At 30.6% G+C, this 17383-nt stretch overlaps 1 protein-coding gene across 3 annotated transcripts in view; it reads left to right on the top strand.

Moving 5' to 3' along the window:
• The window catches only part of abcg1 (ATP-binding cassette, sub-family G (WHITE), member 1), a 40571-nt gene that overhangs the window by 115 nt on the left and 23073 nt on the right, over nt 1-17383 (top strand). The gene's annotated exons all lie outside the window — the stretch shown is intronic.

Below are 17383 nucleotides of genomic sequence, written 5' to 3'. Positions count from 1 at the left end.
GAAGGTCAGTTAGCGTCTCTGGAACACTTTATTAAACATGCCAGAAGGAGCACATTACATATGAGCAACCCTTTACTAAATAACACTTTTGCTTATTTCATTCGTTTAAATTGAAAAAGCATGGATTTTGATACCTGGCGCCATCTTAGTCGTACACTAACTTTTTTTTTTTACCATGTTTTATGCCAACATTTTAGCTAATTTTATTTGTTTAAACCTAAAAATCATGGCTTTTAATCCTTGGTACCATCTTAGTAGTACAATAATTTGTCCTATGTTATCATGCTATAACTACTATGCTAATATTTTATGCTGGCATTTTAGCTAATTTTAAATGCTTAAACATAAAAAGAATGACTTTTGATACTTGGTGACGTTTTTAGTAGTAAACTAACTTTTCCTATGTTATGCTAATGATTTATACTAGCATTTTAGCTCATTTTATCTGTTTTGACCTAAAATTCATGGCTTTTGATACTTGGTTGCGTCAAAAAGTAAGGCTAACTTTTCCTATGTCATCATGCTAATGTTTTATGCTAGCATTTTAGCTGATTTTTTTTTGTTTTAACCTAAAAATAATGGTTTTTGATACTTGGTTGCATCTTAAAAGTATGATAACTTTTCCTATGTCATCATGCCAATGTTTTATACTAGCATTTTAGCTGATGTTTTTGTTTTAACCTAAAAATAATGGCTTTTGATACTTGGTTGCGTCTTAAAAGTAAGGCTAACTTTTCCTATGTCATCATGCTAATGTTTTATGCTGGCATTTTAGCTGATTTTATTTGTTTTAACCTAAAAGTCATGGCTTTTGATACTTGGTTGCGTCTTAAAAGTAAGGCTAACTTTTCCTATGTCATCATGCTAATGTTTTATACTAGCATTTTAGCTGATTTTATTTATTTTAACCTAAAAGTCATGGCTTTTAATACTTGGTTGCATCTTAAAAGTAAGGCAAACTTTTATTATGTCATCATGCTAATGTTTTATGCTGGGATTTTAGCAGATTTTTTTTTTGTTTTAACCTAAAAATAATGGCTTTTGATACTTCGTTGCATCTTAAAAGTGTGATAACTTTTCCTATGTCATTGCGCTAATATTTTATGCTGGCATTTTAGCAGATTTTTTTTTGTTGTTTTAACCTAAAAATAATGTCTTTTGATACTTGGTTGCGTCTTAAAAGTATGATAACTTTTCCTATGTCATCATGCTAATGTTATATGCTGGCATTTTAGCAGATTTTTTTTTTGTTTTAACCTCAAAATAATGGGTTTCGATACTTGGTTGCATCTTAAAAGTGTGATAACTTTTCCTATGTCATCATGCTAATGTTTTATGCTAGCATTTTAGCTGATTTTTTGTGTGTTTCAACCTAAAAATAATGTCTTTTGATACTTGGTTGCATCTTAAAAGTAAGGCTAACTTTTCCTATGTCATCATGCTAATGTTTTATGCTGGCATTTTAGATGATTTTTTTTGTTTTGTTTTAACCTCAAAATAATGGCTTTTGATACTTGGTTGCATCCTAAAAGTGTGATAACTTTTCCTTTGTCATCATGCTAATGTTTATGCTGGGATTTTAGCAGATTTTTTTTTTGTTTTAACCTAAAAATAATGGCTTTTGATACTTGGTTGCATCTTAAAAGTGTGATAACTTTTCCTATGTCATCATGCCAAGGTTTTATGCTAGCATTTTAGCAGATTTTTTTTTTGTTATAACCTAACAATAATGGCTTTTGATACTTGGTTGCATCTTAAACGTATGATAACTTTTCCTATGTCATCATGCCAAGGTTTTATGCTAGCATTTTAGCTGATTTTATTTGTTTTAACCTAAAAGTCATGGCTTTTAATACTTGGTTGCGTCTTAAACGTAAGGCTGACTTTTCCTATGTCATCATGCTAATGTTTTATGCTGGCATTTTAGCTGATTTTTTTTGTTTTAACCTAAAAATAATGGCTTTTGATACTTGGTACCATCTGAGTAGTACAATAATTTTTCCTATGTCATCATGCTGTGAATAGTATGCTAATGTTTTATGCTAGCATTTTAATTCATTTTAAATGCTTAAACATAAAAAGAATGACTTTTGATACTTGGTGACATTTTTAGTAGTAAACTAACTTTTCCTATGTTATGCTAATGATTTATACAAGCATTTTAGCTAATTTTATCTGTTTTGACCTAAAAATCATGGCTTTTGATACTTGGTTGCATCTTAAAAGTAAGGCTGACTTTTCCTATGTCATCATGCTAATGTTTTATGCTGGCATTTTAGCTATTTTTTTTTGTTGTAACCTAAAAATAATGGCTTTTGATACTTGTTTGCATCCTAAAAGTATGATAACTTTTGCTATGTCACCATGCTAATGTTTTATGTTAGCATTTTAGCTGATTTTATTTATTTTACCTAAATATAATGGCTTTTGATACTTGGTTGCATCTTAAAAGTATGAAAGCTTTTCCTATGTCATCATGCTAATGTTATATGCTGGCATTTTAGCAGATTTTTTTCTGTTTTAACCTCAAAATAATGGGTTTCGATACTTGGTTGCATCTTAAAAGTGTGATAACTTTTCCTATGTCATCATGCTAATGTTTTATGCTAGCATTTTAGCTGATTTTTTTTTTGTTATAACCTAAAAATAATGGCTTTTGATACTTGGTTGCATCTTAAACGTATGATAACTTTTCCTATGTCATCATGCCAAGGTTTTATGCTAGCATGTTAGCTGATTTTATTTGTTTTAACCTAAAAGTCGTGGCTTTTGATACTTGGTTGCGTCTTAAAAGTAAGGCTATCTTTTCCTATGTCATCATGCTAATGTTTTATGCAGGCATTTTAGCTGATTTGTTTTTTTTGTTTTAACCTCAAAATAATGGCTTTCGATACTTGGTTCCATCTTAAAAGTGTGATAACTTTTCCTATGTCATCATGCTAATGTTTTATGCTAGCATTTTAGCTGATATTTTTTTGTTATAACCTAAAAATAATGGCTTTTGATACTTTTTTGCATCTTAAAATTATGATAACTTTTCCTATGTCATCATGCTAATGTTTTATGCTGGCATTTTAGCTGATTTTTTTTGTTTTGACCTAAAAATAATGGCTTTTGATACTTGGTTGCGTCTTAAAAGTAAGGCTATCTTTTCCTATGTCATCATGCTAATGTTTTATGCAGGCATTTTAGCTGATTTGGTTTTTTTGTTTTAACCTCAAAATAATGGCTTTCGATACTTGGTTCCATCTTAAAAGTGTGATAACTTTTCGTATGTCATCATGCTAATGTTTTATACTAGCATTTTAGCTGATTTTATTTGTTTTAACCTAAAAATAATGGCTTTTGATACTTTTTTGCATCTTAAAAGTATCATAACTTTTCCTATGTCAACATGCCAAGGTTTTATGCTAGCATTTTAGCTGATTTTATTTGTTTTATCCTAAAAGTCATGGCTTTTGATACTTGGTTGCGTCTTAAAAGTTAGGCTAACTTTTCGTATGTCATCATGCTAATGTTTTATACTAGCATTTTAGCTGATTTTATTTGTTTTAACCTAAAAATAATGGCTTTTGATACTTGGTTGCATCATAAAAGTGTGATAACTTTTCCTATGTCATCATGCTAATGTTTTATGCTAGCATTTTAGCTGATTTTTTTTGTTTTAACCTAAAAATAATGGCTTTTGATACTTGTTTGCATCCTAAAAGTGTGATAACTTTTGCTATGTCACCATGCTAATGTTTTATGTTAGCATGTTTGCTGATTTTATTTATTTTAACCTAAATATAATGGCTTTTGATACTTGGTTGCATCTTAAAAGTATGATAACTTTTCCTATGTCATCATGCTAATGTTTTATACTCGCATTTTAGCTGATTTGTTTGTTTTAACCTAAAAATAATGGCTTTTGATACTTGGTTGCGTCTTAAAAGTAAGGCTAACTTTTCCTATGTCATCATGCTAATGTTTTATGCTGGCATTTTAGCTGATTTTTTTTTTGTTTTGACCTAAAAGTCATGGCTTTTGATACTTGGTTGCGTCTTAAAAGTAAGGCTAACTTTTCCTATGTCATTATGCTAATGTTTTATACTAGCATTTTAGCTGATTTTATTTATTTTAACCTAAAAGTCATGGCTTTTAATACTTGGTTGCATCTTAAAAGTAAGGCTAACTTTTATTATGTCATCATGCTAATGTTTTATGCTGGCATTTTAGCTGACTTTTTTTTGGTTTTAACCTAAAAATAATGGCTTTTGATACTTGGTTGCATCTTAAACGTATGATAACTTTTCCTATGTCATCATGCCAAGGTTTTATGCTAGCATGTTAGCTGATTTTATTTGTTTTAACCTAAAAGTCGTGGCTTTTGATACTTGGTTGCGTCTTAAAAGTAAGGCTATCTTTTCCTATGTCATCATGCTAATGTTTTATGCAGGCATTTTAGCTGATTTGTTTTTTTTGTTTTAACCTCAAAATAATGGCTTTCGATACTTGGTTCCATCTTAAAAGTGTGATAACTTTTCCTATGTCATCATGCTAATGTTTTATGCTAGCATTTTAGCTGATATTTTTTTGTTATAACCTAAAAATAATGGCTTTTGATACTTTTTTGCATCTTAAAATTATGATAACTTTTCCTATGTCATCATGCTAATGTTTTATGCTGGCATTTTAGCTGATTTTTTTTGTTTTGACCTAAAAATAATGGCTTTTGATACTTGGTTGCGTCTTAAAAGTAAGGCTATCTTTTCCTATGTCATCATGCTAATGTTTTATGCAGGCATTTTAGCTGATTTGGTTTTTTTGTTTTAACCTCAAAATAATGGCTTTCGATACTTGGTTCCATCTTAAAAGTGTGATAACTTTTCGTATGTCATCATGCTAATGTTTTATACTAGCATTTTAGCTGATTTTATTTGTTTTAACCTAAAAATAATGGCTTTTGATACTTTTTTGCATCTTAAAAGTATCATAACTTTTCCTATGTCAACATGCCAAGGTTTTATGCTAGCATTTTAGCTGATTTTATTTGTTTTATCCTAAAAGTCATGGCTTTTGATACTTGGTTGCGTCTTAAAAGTTAGGCTAACTTTTCGTATGTCATCATGCTAATGTTTTATACTAGCATTTTAGCTGATTTTATTTGTTTTAACCTAAAAATAATGGCTTTTGATACTTGGTTGCATCATAAAAGTGTGATAACTTTTCCTATGTCATCATGCTAATGTTTTATGCTAGCATTTTAGCTGATTTTTTTTGTTTTAACCTAAAAATAATGGCTTTTGATACTTGTTTGCATCCTAAAAGTGTGATAACTTTTGCTATGTCACCATGCTAATGTTTTATGTTAGCATGTTTGCTGATTTTATTTATTTTAACCTAAATATAATGGCTTTTGATACTTGGTTGCATCTTAAAAGTATGATAACTTTTCCTATGTCATCATGCTAATGTTTTATACTCGCATTTTAGCTGATTTGTTTGTTTTAACCTAAAAATAATGGCTTTTGATACTTGGTTGCGTCTTAAAAGTAAGGCTAACTTTTCCTATGTCATCATGCTAATGTTTTATGCTGGCATTTTAGCTGATTTTTTTTTTGTTTTGACCTAAAAGTCATGGCTTTTGATACTTGGTTGCGTCTTAAAAGTAAGGCTAACTTTTCCTATGTCATTATGCTAATGTTTTATACTAGCATTTTAGCTGATTTTATTTATTTTAACCTAAAAGTCATGGCTTTTAATACTTGGTTGCATCTTAAAAGTAAGGCTAACTTTTATTATGTCATCATGCTAATGTTTTATGCTGGCATTTTAGCTGACTTTTTTTTGGTTTTAACCTAAAAATAATGGCTTTTGATACTTAGTTGCATCTTAAAAGTGTGATAACTTTTCCTATGTCATCATGCTAATGTTTTATGCTGGCATTTTAGCTGATTTTTGTTTTGTTTTAACCTAAAAATAATGGCTTTTGATACTTGGTTGCATCTTAAAAGTAAGGCTAACTTTTCCTATGTCATCATGCTAATGTTTTATGCTGGCATTTTAGCTTTTTTTTTTTGTTGTAACCTAAAAATAATGGCTTTTGATACTTGTTTGCATCCTAAAAGTATGATAACTTTTGCTATGTCACCATGCTAATGTTTTATGCTAGCATTTTAGCTGATTTTATTTATTTTACCTAAATATAATGGCTTTTGATACTTGGTTGCATCTTAAAAGTATGATAACTTTTCCAATGTCATCATGCGAAGGTTTTATGCTAGCATTTTAGCTGATTTTATTGTTTTAACCTAAAAATCATGGCTTTTGGTACTTGGTTGCAACTTAAATGTATGATAACTTTTCCTATGTCATCATGCTAATAGTAGCATGTTAATGCTTTATGCTAGCATTTGTGGCCAATTGTATTTTTTTTAATCTAAAAATCATGGCTTTTGATACTTGGTACCATCTGAGTAGTACAATATTTTTTCCTATGTCATCATGCTGTAACTAGTATGCTAATGTTTTATGCTACAATTTTAGCTCATTTTAAATGCTTAAACATAAAAAGAATGACTTTTGATACTTGGTGACATTTTTAGTATTAAACTAACTTTTCCTATGTTATGCTAATGATTTAGGGCTTCACGGTGGCAGAGGGGTTAGTGCGTCTGCCTCACAATACGAAGTTCCTGCAGTCCTGGGTTCAAATCCAGGCTCGGGAACTTTCTGTGTGGAGTTTGCATGTTCTCCCCGTGAATGCGTGGGTTCCCTCCGGGTACTCCGGCTTCCTCCCACTTCCAAAGACATGCACCTGGGGATAGGTTGATTGGCAACACTAAATTGGCCCTAGTGTGTGAATGTGAGTGTGAATGTTGTCTGTCTATCTGTGTTGGCCCTGCGATGAGGTGGCGACTTGTCCAGGGTGTACCCCGCCTTCCGCCCGATTGTAGCTGAGATAGGCGCCAGCGCCCCCCGTGACCCCGAAAGGGAATAAGCGGTAGAAAATGGATGGATGGATGGATGGATGCTAATGATTTATACTAGCATTTTAGCTAATTTGATCTGTTTTGACCTAAAAATCATGGCTTTTGATACTTGGTTGTGTCTTAAAAGTAAGGCTAACTTTTCCTATGTCATCATGCTAATATTTCATGCTGGCATTTTAGCTGATTTTTTTGTTGTTGTTTTAACCTAAAAAGAATGGCTTTTGATACTTGGTTGCATCTTAAAAGTGTGATAACTTTTCCTGTCATCATTATGCTGGCATCTTAGCTGATTTTTGTTTGTTTGTTTTAACCTAAAAATAATGGCTTTTGGTACTTGGTTGCATCTTAAAAGTATGATAACTTTTCCTATGTCATCATGCTAATGTTTTATGCCAGCATTTTAGCTGATTTTTTTTGTTATAACTTAAAAATAATGGCTTTTGATACTTGGTTCCATCTTAAAAGTGTGATAACTTTTCCTATGTCATCATGCTAATGTTTTATGCTGGCATTTTAGCTGATTTTTTTTTGTTTTGACCTAAAAATAATGGCTTTTGATACTTGGTTGCGTCTTAAAAGTAAGGCTATCTTTTCCTAAGTCATCATGCTAATGTTTTATAGAGGCATTTTAGCTGATTTGTTTTTTTTGTTTTAACCTCAAAATAATGGCTTTCGATACTTGGTTCCATCTTAAAAGTGTGATAACTTTTCCTATGTCATCATGCTAATGTTTTATGCTAGCATTTTAGCTGATCTTTTTTTGTTATAACCTAAAAATAATGGCTTTTGATACTTTTTTGCATCTTAAAAGTATCATAACTTTTCCTATGTCAACATGCCAAGGTTTTATGCTAGCATTTTAGCTGATTTTATTTGTTTTAACCTAAAAGTCATGGCTTTTGATACTTGGTTGCGTCTTAAAAGTTAGGCTAACTTTTCGTATGTCATCATGCTAATGTTTTATACTAGCATTTTAGCTGATTTTATTTGTTTTAACCTAAAAATAATGGCTTTTGATACTTGGTTGCATCTTAAAAGTGTGATAACTTTTCCTATGTCATCATGCTAATGTTTTATGCTAGCATTTTAGCAGATTTTTTTTTTTGTTATAACTTAAAAATAATGGCTTTTGATACTTGTTTGCATCCTAAAAGTCTGATAACTTTTGCTATGTCACCATGCTAATGTTTTATGTTAGCATGTTTGCTGATTTTATTTATTTTAACCTAAATATAATGGCTTTTGATACTTGGTTGCATCTTAAAAGTATGATAACTTTTCCTATGTCATCATGCTAATGTTTTATACTCGCATTTTAGCTGAATTGTTTGTTTTAACCTAAAAATAATGGCTTTTGATACTTTTTTGCATCTTAAAAGTATCATAACTTTTCCTATGTCAACATGCCAAGGTTTTATGCTAGCATTTTAGCTGATTTTATTTGTTTTAACCTAAAAGTCATGGCTTTTGATACTTGGTTGCGTCTTAAAAGTTAGGCTAACTTTTCGTATGTCATCATGCTAATGTTTTATACTAGCATTTTAGCTGATTTTATTTGTTTTAACCTAAAAATAATGGCTTTTGATACTTGGTTGCATCTTAAAAGTGTGATAACTTTTCCTATGTCATCATGCTAATGTTTTATGCTAGCATTTTAGCAGATTTTTTTTTTTGTTATAACTTAAAAATAATGGCTTTTGATACTTGTTTGCATCCTAAAAGTCTGATAACTTTTGCTATGTCACCATGCTAATGTTTTGTGTTAGCATGTTTGCTGATTTTATTTATTTTAACCTAAATATAATGGCTTTTGATACTTGGTTGCATCTTAAAAGTATGATAACTTTTCCTATGTCATCATGCTAATATTTCATGCTGGCATTTTAGCTGATTTTTTTGTTGTTGTTTTAACCTAAAAATAATGGCTTTTGATACTTGGTTGCATCTTAAAAGTGTGATAACTTTTCCTGTCATCATTATGCTGGCATCTTAGCTGATTTTTGTTTGTTTGTTTTAACCTAAAAATAATGGCTTTTGGTACTTGGTTGCATCTTAAAAGTATGATAACTTTTCCTATGTCATCATGCTAATGTTTTATGCCAGCATTTTAGCTGATTTTTTTTGTTATAACTTAAAAATAATGGCTTTTGATACTTGGTTCCATCTTAAAAGTGTGATAACTTTTCCTATGTCATCATGCTAATGTTTTATGCTGGCATTTTAGCTGATTTTTTTTTGTTTTGACCTAAAAATAATGGCTTTTGATACTTGGTTGCGTCTTAAAAGTAAGGCTATCTTTTCCTATGTCATCATGCTAATGTTTTATGCAGGCATTTTAGCTGATTTGTTTTTTTTGTTTTAACCTCAAAATAATGGCTTTCGATACTTGGTTCCATCTTAAAAGTGTGATAACTTTTCCTATGTCATCATGCTAATGTTTTATGCTAGCATTTTAGCTGATCTTTTTTTGTTATAACCTAAAAATAATGGCTTTTGATACTTTTTTGCATCTTAAAAGTATCATAACTTTTCCTATGTCAACATGCCAAGGTTTTATGCTAGCATTTTAGCTGATTTTATTTGTTTTAACCTAAAAGTCATGGCTTTTGATACTTGGTTGCGTCTTAAAAGTTAGGCTAACTTTTCGTATGTCATCATGCTAATGTTTTATACTAGCATTTTAGCTGATTTTATTTGTTTTAACCTAAAAATAATGGCTTTTGATACTTGGTTGCATCTTAAAAGTGTGATAACTTTTCCTATGTCATCATGCTAATGTTTTATGCTAGCATTTTAGCAGATTTTTTTTTTTTGTTATAACTTAAAAATAATGGCTTTTGATACTTGTTTGCATCCTAAAAGTCTGATAACTTTTGCTATGTCACCATGCTAATGTTTTATGTTAGCATGTTTGCTGATTTTATTTATTTTAACCTAAATATAATGGCTTTTGATACTTGGTTGCATCTTAAAAGTATGATAACTTTTCCTATGTCATCATGCTAATGTTTTATACTCGCATTTTAGCTGAATTGTTTGTTTTAACCTAAAAATAGTGGCTTTTGATACTTTTTTGCATCTTAAAAGTATCATAACTTTTCCTATGTCAACATGCTAAGGTTTTATGCTAGCATTTTAGCTGATTTTATTTGTTTTAACCTAAAAGTCATGGCTTTTGATACTTGGTTGCGTCTTAAAAGTTAGGCTAACTTTTCGTATGTCATCATGCTAATGTTTTATACTAGCATTTTAGCTGATTTTATTTGTTTTAACCTAAAAATAATGGCTTTTGATACTTGGTTGCATCTTAAAAGTGTGATAACTTTTCCTATGTCATCATGCTAATGTTTTATGCTAGCATTTTAGCAGATTTTTTTTTTTGTTATAACTTAGAAATAATGGCTTTTGATACTTGTTTGCATCCTAAAAGTCTGATAACTTTTGCTATGTCACCATGCTAATGTTTTGTGTTAGCATGTTTGCTGATTTTATTTATTTTAACCTAAATATAATGGCTTTTGATACTTGGTTGCATCTTAAAAGTATGATAACTTTTCCTATGTCATCATGCTAATGTTTTATACTCGCATTTTAGCTGAATTGTTTGTTTTAACCTAAAAATAATGGCTTTTGATACTTGGTTGCGTCTTAAAAGTAAGGCTAACTTTTCCTATGTCATTATGCTAATGTTTTATACTAGCATTTTAGCTGATTTTGTTTATTTTAACCTAAAAGTCATGGCTTTTAATACTTGGTTGCATCTTAAAAGTAAGGCTAACTTTCATTATGTCATCATGCTAATGTTTTATGCTGGCCTTTTAGCTGACTTTTTTTTGGTTTTAACCTAAAAATAATGGCTTTTGATACTTAGTTGCATCTTAAAAGTGTGATAACTTTTCCTATGTCATCATGCTAACGTTTTATGCTGGCATTTTAGCTGATTTTTGTTTTGTTTTAACCTAAAAATAATGGCTTTTGATACTTGGTTGCATCTTAAAAGTATGATAACTTTTCCAATGTCATCATGCTAATGTTATATGCTGGCATTTTAGCTGATTTTTTTTTTTTGTTTTAACCTCAAAATAATGGGTTTCGATACTTGGTTGCATCTTAAAAGTGTGATAACTTTTCCTATGTCATCATGCTAATGTTTTATGCTAGCATTTTAGCTGATTTTTTTTGTTTCAACCTAAAAATAATGGCTTTTGATACTTGGTTGCATCTTAAAAGTAAGGCTAACTTTTCCTATGTCATCATGCTAATGTTTTATGCTGGCATTTTAGCTTTTTTTTTTGGTTGTAACCTAAAAATAATGGCTTTTGATACTTGTTTGCATCCTAAAAGTATGATAACTTTTGCTATGTCACCATGCTAATGTTTTATGTTAGCATTTTAGCTGATTTTATTTATTTTACCTAAATATAATGGCTTTTGATACTTGGTTGCATCTTAAAAGTATGATAACTTTTCCTATGTCATCATGCGAAGGTTTTATGCAAGCATTTTAGCTGATTTTATTGTTTTAACCTAAAAATCATGGCTTTTGGTACTTGGTTGCAACTTAAATGTATGATAACTTTTCCTATGTCATCATGCTAATAGTAGCATGTTAATGCTTTATGCTAGCATTTGTGGCCAATTGTATTTTTTTTAATCTAAAAATCATGGCTTTTGATACTTGGTACCATCTGAGTAGTACAATATTTTTTCCTATGTCATCATGCTGTAACTAGTATGCTAATGTTTTATGCTACAATTTTAGCTCATTTTAAATGCTTAAACATAAAAAGAATGACTTTTGATACTTGGTGACATTTTTAGTATTAAACTAACTTTTCCTATGTTATGCTAATGATTTATACTAGCATTTTAGCTAATTTGATCTGTTTTGACCTAAAAATCATGGCTTTTGATACTTGGTTGTGTCTTAAAAGTAAGGCTAACTTTTCCTATGTCATCATGCTAATGTTTCATGCTGGCATTTTAGCTATTTTTGTTGTTGTTGTTTTAACCTAAAAATAATGGCTTTTGATACTTGGTTGCATCTTAAAAGTATGATAACTTTTCCTATGTCATCATGCTAATGTTTTATGCTAGCATTTTAGCTGATTTTTTTTTGTTTTAACCTAAAAATAATGGCTTTTGATACTTGTTTGCATCCTAAAAGTCTGATAACTTTTGCTATGTCACCATGCTAATGTTTTATGTTAGCATGTTTGCTGATTTTATTTATTTTAACCTAAATATAATGGCTTTTGATACTTGGTTGCATCTTAAAAGTATGATAACTTTTCCTATGTCATCATGCTAATGTTTTATACTCGCATTTTAGCTGAATTGTTTGTTTTAACCTAAAAATAATGGCTTTTGATACTTGGTTGCGTCTTAAAAGTAAGGCTAACTTTTCCTATGTCATTATGCTAATGTTTTATACTAGCATTTTAGCTGATTTGATTTATTTTAACCTAAAAGTCATGGCTTTTAATACTTGGTTGCATCTTAAAAGTAAGGCTAACTTTTCTTATGTCATCATGCTAATGTTTTATGCTGGCCTTTTAGCTGACTTTTTTTTGGTTTTAACCTAAAAATAATGGCTTTTGATACTTAGTTGCATCTTAAAAGTGTGATAACTTTTCCTATGTCATCATGCTAACGTTTTATGCTGGCATTTTAGCTGATTTTTGTTTTGTTTTAACCTAAAAATAATGGCTTTTGATACTTGGTTGCATCTTAAAAGTATGATAACTTTTCCAATGTCATCATGCTAATGTTATATGCTGGCATTTTAGCTGATTTTTTTTTTTTGTTTTAACCTCAAAATAATGGGTTTCGATACTTGGTTGCATCTTAAAAGTGTGATAACTTTTCCTATGTCATCATGCTAATGTTTTATGCTAGCATTTTAGCTGATTTTTTTTGTTTCAACCTAAAAATAATGGCTTTTGATACTTGGTTGCATCTTAAAAGTAAGGCTAACTTTTCCTATGTCATCATGCTAATGTTTTATGCTGGCATTTTAGCTTTTTTTTTTTGTTGTAACCTAAAAATAATGGCTTTTGATACTTGTTTGCATCCTAAAAGTATGATAACTTTTGCTATGTCACCATGCTAATGTTTTATGTTAGCATTTTAGCTGATTTTATTTATTTTACCTAAATATAATGGCTTTTGATACTTGGTTGCATCTTAAAAGTATGATAACTTTTCCTATGTCATCATGCGAAGGTTTTATGCAAGCATTTTAGCTGATTTTATTGTTTTAACCTAAAAATCATGGCTTTTGGTACTTGGTTGCAACTTAAATGTATGATAACTTTTCCTATGTCATCATGCTAATAGTAGCATGTTAATGCTTTATGCTAGCATTTGTGGCCAATTGTATTTTTTTTAATCTAAAAATCATGGCTTTTGATACTTGGTACCATCTGAGTAGTACAATATTTTTTCCTATGTCATCATGCTGTAACTAGTATGCTAATGTTTTATGCTACAATTTTAGCTCATTTTAAATGCTTAAACATAAAAAGAATAACTTTTGATACTTGGTGACATTTTTAGTATTAAACTAACTTTTCCTATGTTATGCTAATGATTTATACTAGCATTTTAGCTAATTTGATCTGTTTTGACCTAAAAATCATGGCTTTTGATACTTGGTTGTGTCTTAAAAGTAAGGCTAACTTTTCCTATGTCATCATGCTAATGTTTCATGCTGGCATTTTAGCTAATTTTTTTGTTGTTGTTTTAACCTAAAAATAATGGCTTTTGATACTTGGTTGCATCTTAAAAGTGTGATAACTTTTCCTGTCATCATTATGCTGGCATCTTAGCTGATTTTTGTTTGTTTGTTTTAACCTAAAAATAATGGCTTTTGGTACTTGGTTGCATCTTAAAAGTATGATAACTTTTCCTATGTCATCATGCTAATGTTTTATGCTAGCATTTTAGCTGATTTTTTTTGTTATAACTTAAAAATAATGGCTTTTGATACTTGGTTGCATCTTAAAAGTATGATAACTTTTCCTATGTCCTCATGCTAATGTTTTATGCTGCCATTTTAGATGATTTTTTTTTTTTGTTTTAACCTCAAAATAATGGATTTTGGTACTTGGTTGCATCCTAAAAGTGTGATAACTTTTTCTATGTCACCATGCTAATGTTTTATGTTAGCATGTTAGCTGATTTTACTTATTTTAACCTAAATATAATGGCTTTTGATACTTGGTTGCATCTTAAAAGTATGATAACTTTTCCTATGTCATCATGCTAATGTTTTATGCTAGCATTTTAGTTGATTTTTTTTTGTTTCAACCTAAAAATAATGGCTTTTGATACTTGGTTGCATCTTAAAAGTAAGGCTAACTTTTTCTATGTCATCATGCTAATGTTTTATGCTGCCATTTTAGATGATTTTTTTTTTTGTTTTAACCTCAAAATAATGGATTTTGGTACTTGGTTGCATCCTAAAAGTGTGATAACTTTTCCTATGTCATCATGCTAATGTTTATGCTGGGATTTTAGCTGATTTTATTGTTTTAACCTAAAAATCATGGCTTTTGGTACTTGGTTGCAACTTAAATGTATGATAACTTTTCCTATGTCATCATGTTGATAGTAGCATGCTAATGCTTTATGCTAGCATTTGTGGCCAATTGTATTTTTTTTAATCTAAAAATCATGGCTTTTGATACTTGGTACCATCTGAGTAGTACAATATTTTTTCCTACGTCATCATGCTGTAACTAGTATGCTAATGTTTTATGCTACAATTTTAGCTCATTTTAAATGCTTAAACATAAAAAGAATGACTTTTGATACTTGGTGACATTTTTAGTAGTAAACTAACTTTTCCTATGTTATGCTAATGATTTATACTAGCATTTTAGCTAATTTGATCTGTTTTGACCTAAAAGTCAGGGCTTTTGATACTCGGTTGTGTCTTAAAAGTAAGGCTAACTTTTCTTATGTCATCATGCTAATGTTTCATGCTGGCATTTTAGCTGATTTTTTTGTTGTTGTTTTAACCTAAAAATAATGGCTTTTCATACTTGGGTACATCTTAAAAGTATGATAACTTTTCCTATGTCATCATGCTAATTTTTTGTGCTAGTATTTTAGCTGATTGTATTTGTTTTAACATAAAAATCATGGCTTTTGATACTTGGTTGCATCCTAAAAGTATGATAACTTTTCCAAGTTATCATGCTAATAGTAGCATGCTAATGTTTTATGCTAACAGTTTTTGCCAATTGTATTTGTTTAAATATACAAATCATGGTTTTTGATACTTGGTTCCATCTTAGAAGTACAATACATTTTCCTATGTCAGCATGCTAGAACTCGTATGCTAATGCTCAACGCTAGCATTTTAGCTCATTTTAAATGCTTAAACCGAAAAATCATGGCTTTTGATACTTGGCGACATCTTAGTAGTACAATAACTTTTCTTATGTCATCATGCCAATACTTTATGCTAGCATTTTAACAAATGTTAAATGTTAAAACTGAAAAATCATGGCTTTTGATACTCGCCACAACTGAGTTAACATACTTCTACGATGTTACCAAGTATAAAAAAAACACGATTTTTAGTTTAGGCAAGTAAAATTGGCATGATGATGTCGGAAAACTTAATGTGATTCTCACCACGCTAATGTTTTATACAAGCATTTTAGCCAATTTCATTTGCTTAAACCTAAATAAATCATGGCTTTTGATCCTTGATAACCTTCTTAGATGTACACTAACTTTGCCTATGTCATTTGAAAAAATATTACCATATTAAACCTAAAAATCATGTCTTTTGATACTTGATAACCATCTTACAAGTACGCTAACGTTTCCTGTGTGGTCATGGTAACGTTTAACACTAGCATTTTAGCTCATTTTACTTGCTTGAACGTAAAAATCATGGTTTTTGATATTTGGCACCATCTGAGAAGTACACTAACTTTCCCTACGTCATCATGCTAATGTTTTATGCTATCATTTTACCAAATATTATTTGTTTACCCCTAAAAATCACGGCTTTTGATACTTTGTACCATCTTAGAAGTACAATAACTTTTCCTATGTCATTATGCTAATACTAGCATGCTAATGCCAGAATGCTAACACTTTGTGCTAGCATTTTAGCTAATTTTAAATGCTTAAACCAAAAAATCATGGCTTTTGATACTTTGTACCATCTTAGAAGTACAATAACTTTTCCTATGTCAGCATGCTAAAGCTAGTATGCTAATACTTTATACCAGCATTTTAGCTCATTTTAAATGCTTAAACCAGAAAAATCTTGGTTTTTGTAAAATTTTGTTTTACTATCCCCATGTTATGCTAATGTTTTATGCTAGCATTTTAGGTAATTGTATTTGTTCTAACCTGAAAATCATGGCTTTTGATGCTTGGTACCATCTTAGAAGTATAGTAACTTAATAATAATAATAATAATAATAATAATAATGTATTAGATTTATATCACGCTTTTCTATTGTTAGATACTCAAAACGCTCCCAGTGAAGTGGGAATCCATCATTCATTCACACCTGGTGGTGGTAAGCTACATCAGTAGCCACAGCTGCCCTGGGGTAGACTGACGGAAGCGTGGCTGCCAGTTTGCGCCTACGGCCCCTCCGACCACCACCAATCATTCATTCATCATTCATTCACCAGTGTGAGCGGCACCGGGGGCAAAAGGTGAAGTGTCCTGCCCAAGGACACAACGACAGCGATTTTTTGGATGTCAATAGGTGGGAAGCGAACCTGCAACCCTCAGGTTTCTGACACGGCCGCTCTACCCACTACGCCATGCCGCCCCTACTTTTCCTATGTCATCATGCTTGTACTCGTATGGTAATGCCAGAATGCTAACACTTGATGCTAGCATTTTAGCAAATTTTAAAAGAGTAAACCAAAAAATCCCGGCTTTTGATACTCGGCACAACCGAGTTAGCGTACTTCTACGATGTCTCCAAGTATAAAAAGCCATGATTTTTAAGTTTAAGCAAGTAAAATTAGCTAAAATGCCTGCATGTTAACATTATCATGATGAATTAGGAAAAGTTAACATAATTCTCATAATGCTAGTGTTAGGATGCTAATGTTCGATACAAGCATTTTAGCTAATTTAATTTGCTTAAACCTTAAAAGAATGATGGCTTTTGATCCTTGATTACCTGCTTAGATGTACGCTTACTTTTCCTATGTCATCATGCTAATGTTTTATGGTACCATTTGAACAAATATTACCATATTAAACCTACAAATCATGGCTTTTGATACTTGGTACCATCTTAGAAGTAAGCTAACTTTTCCTGTGTCGTCATGGCAATTTTTTACACTAGCATCTCAGCTAATTTTACTTGCTTATACTTAAAAAATAATGGCTTTCGATACTTGACGCCATGCTAACA

The sequence above is a fragment of the Nerophis ophidion genome, linkage group LG18, assembly GCF_033978795.1.
Source record: "Nerophis ophidion isolate RoL-2023_Sa linkage group LG18, RoL_Noph_v1.0, whole genome shotgun sequence".
Lineage (NCBI taxonomy): Eukaryota > Metazoa > Chordata > Actinopteri > Syngnathiformes > Syngnathidae > Nerophis > Nerophis ophidion.
The sequence above is the reverse complement of the archived record's forward strand: the minus strand, read 5'-3'. Positions and strand labels throughout refer to the sequence as shown.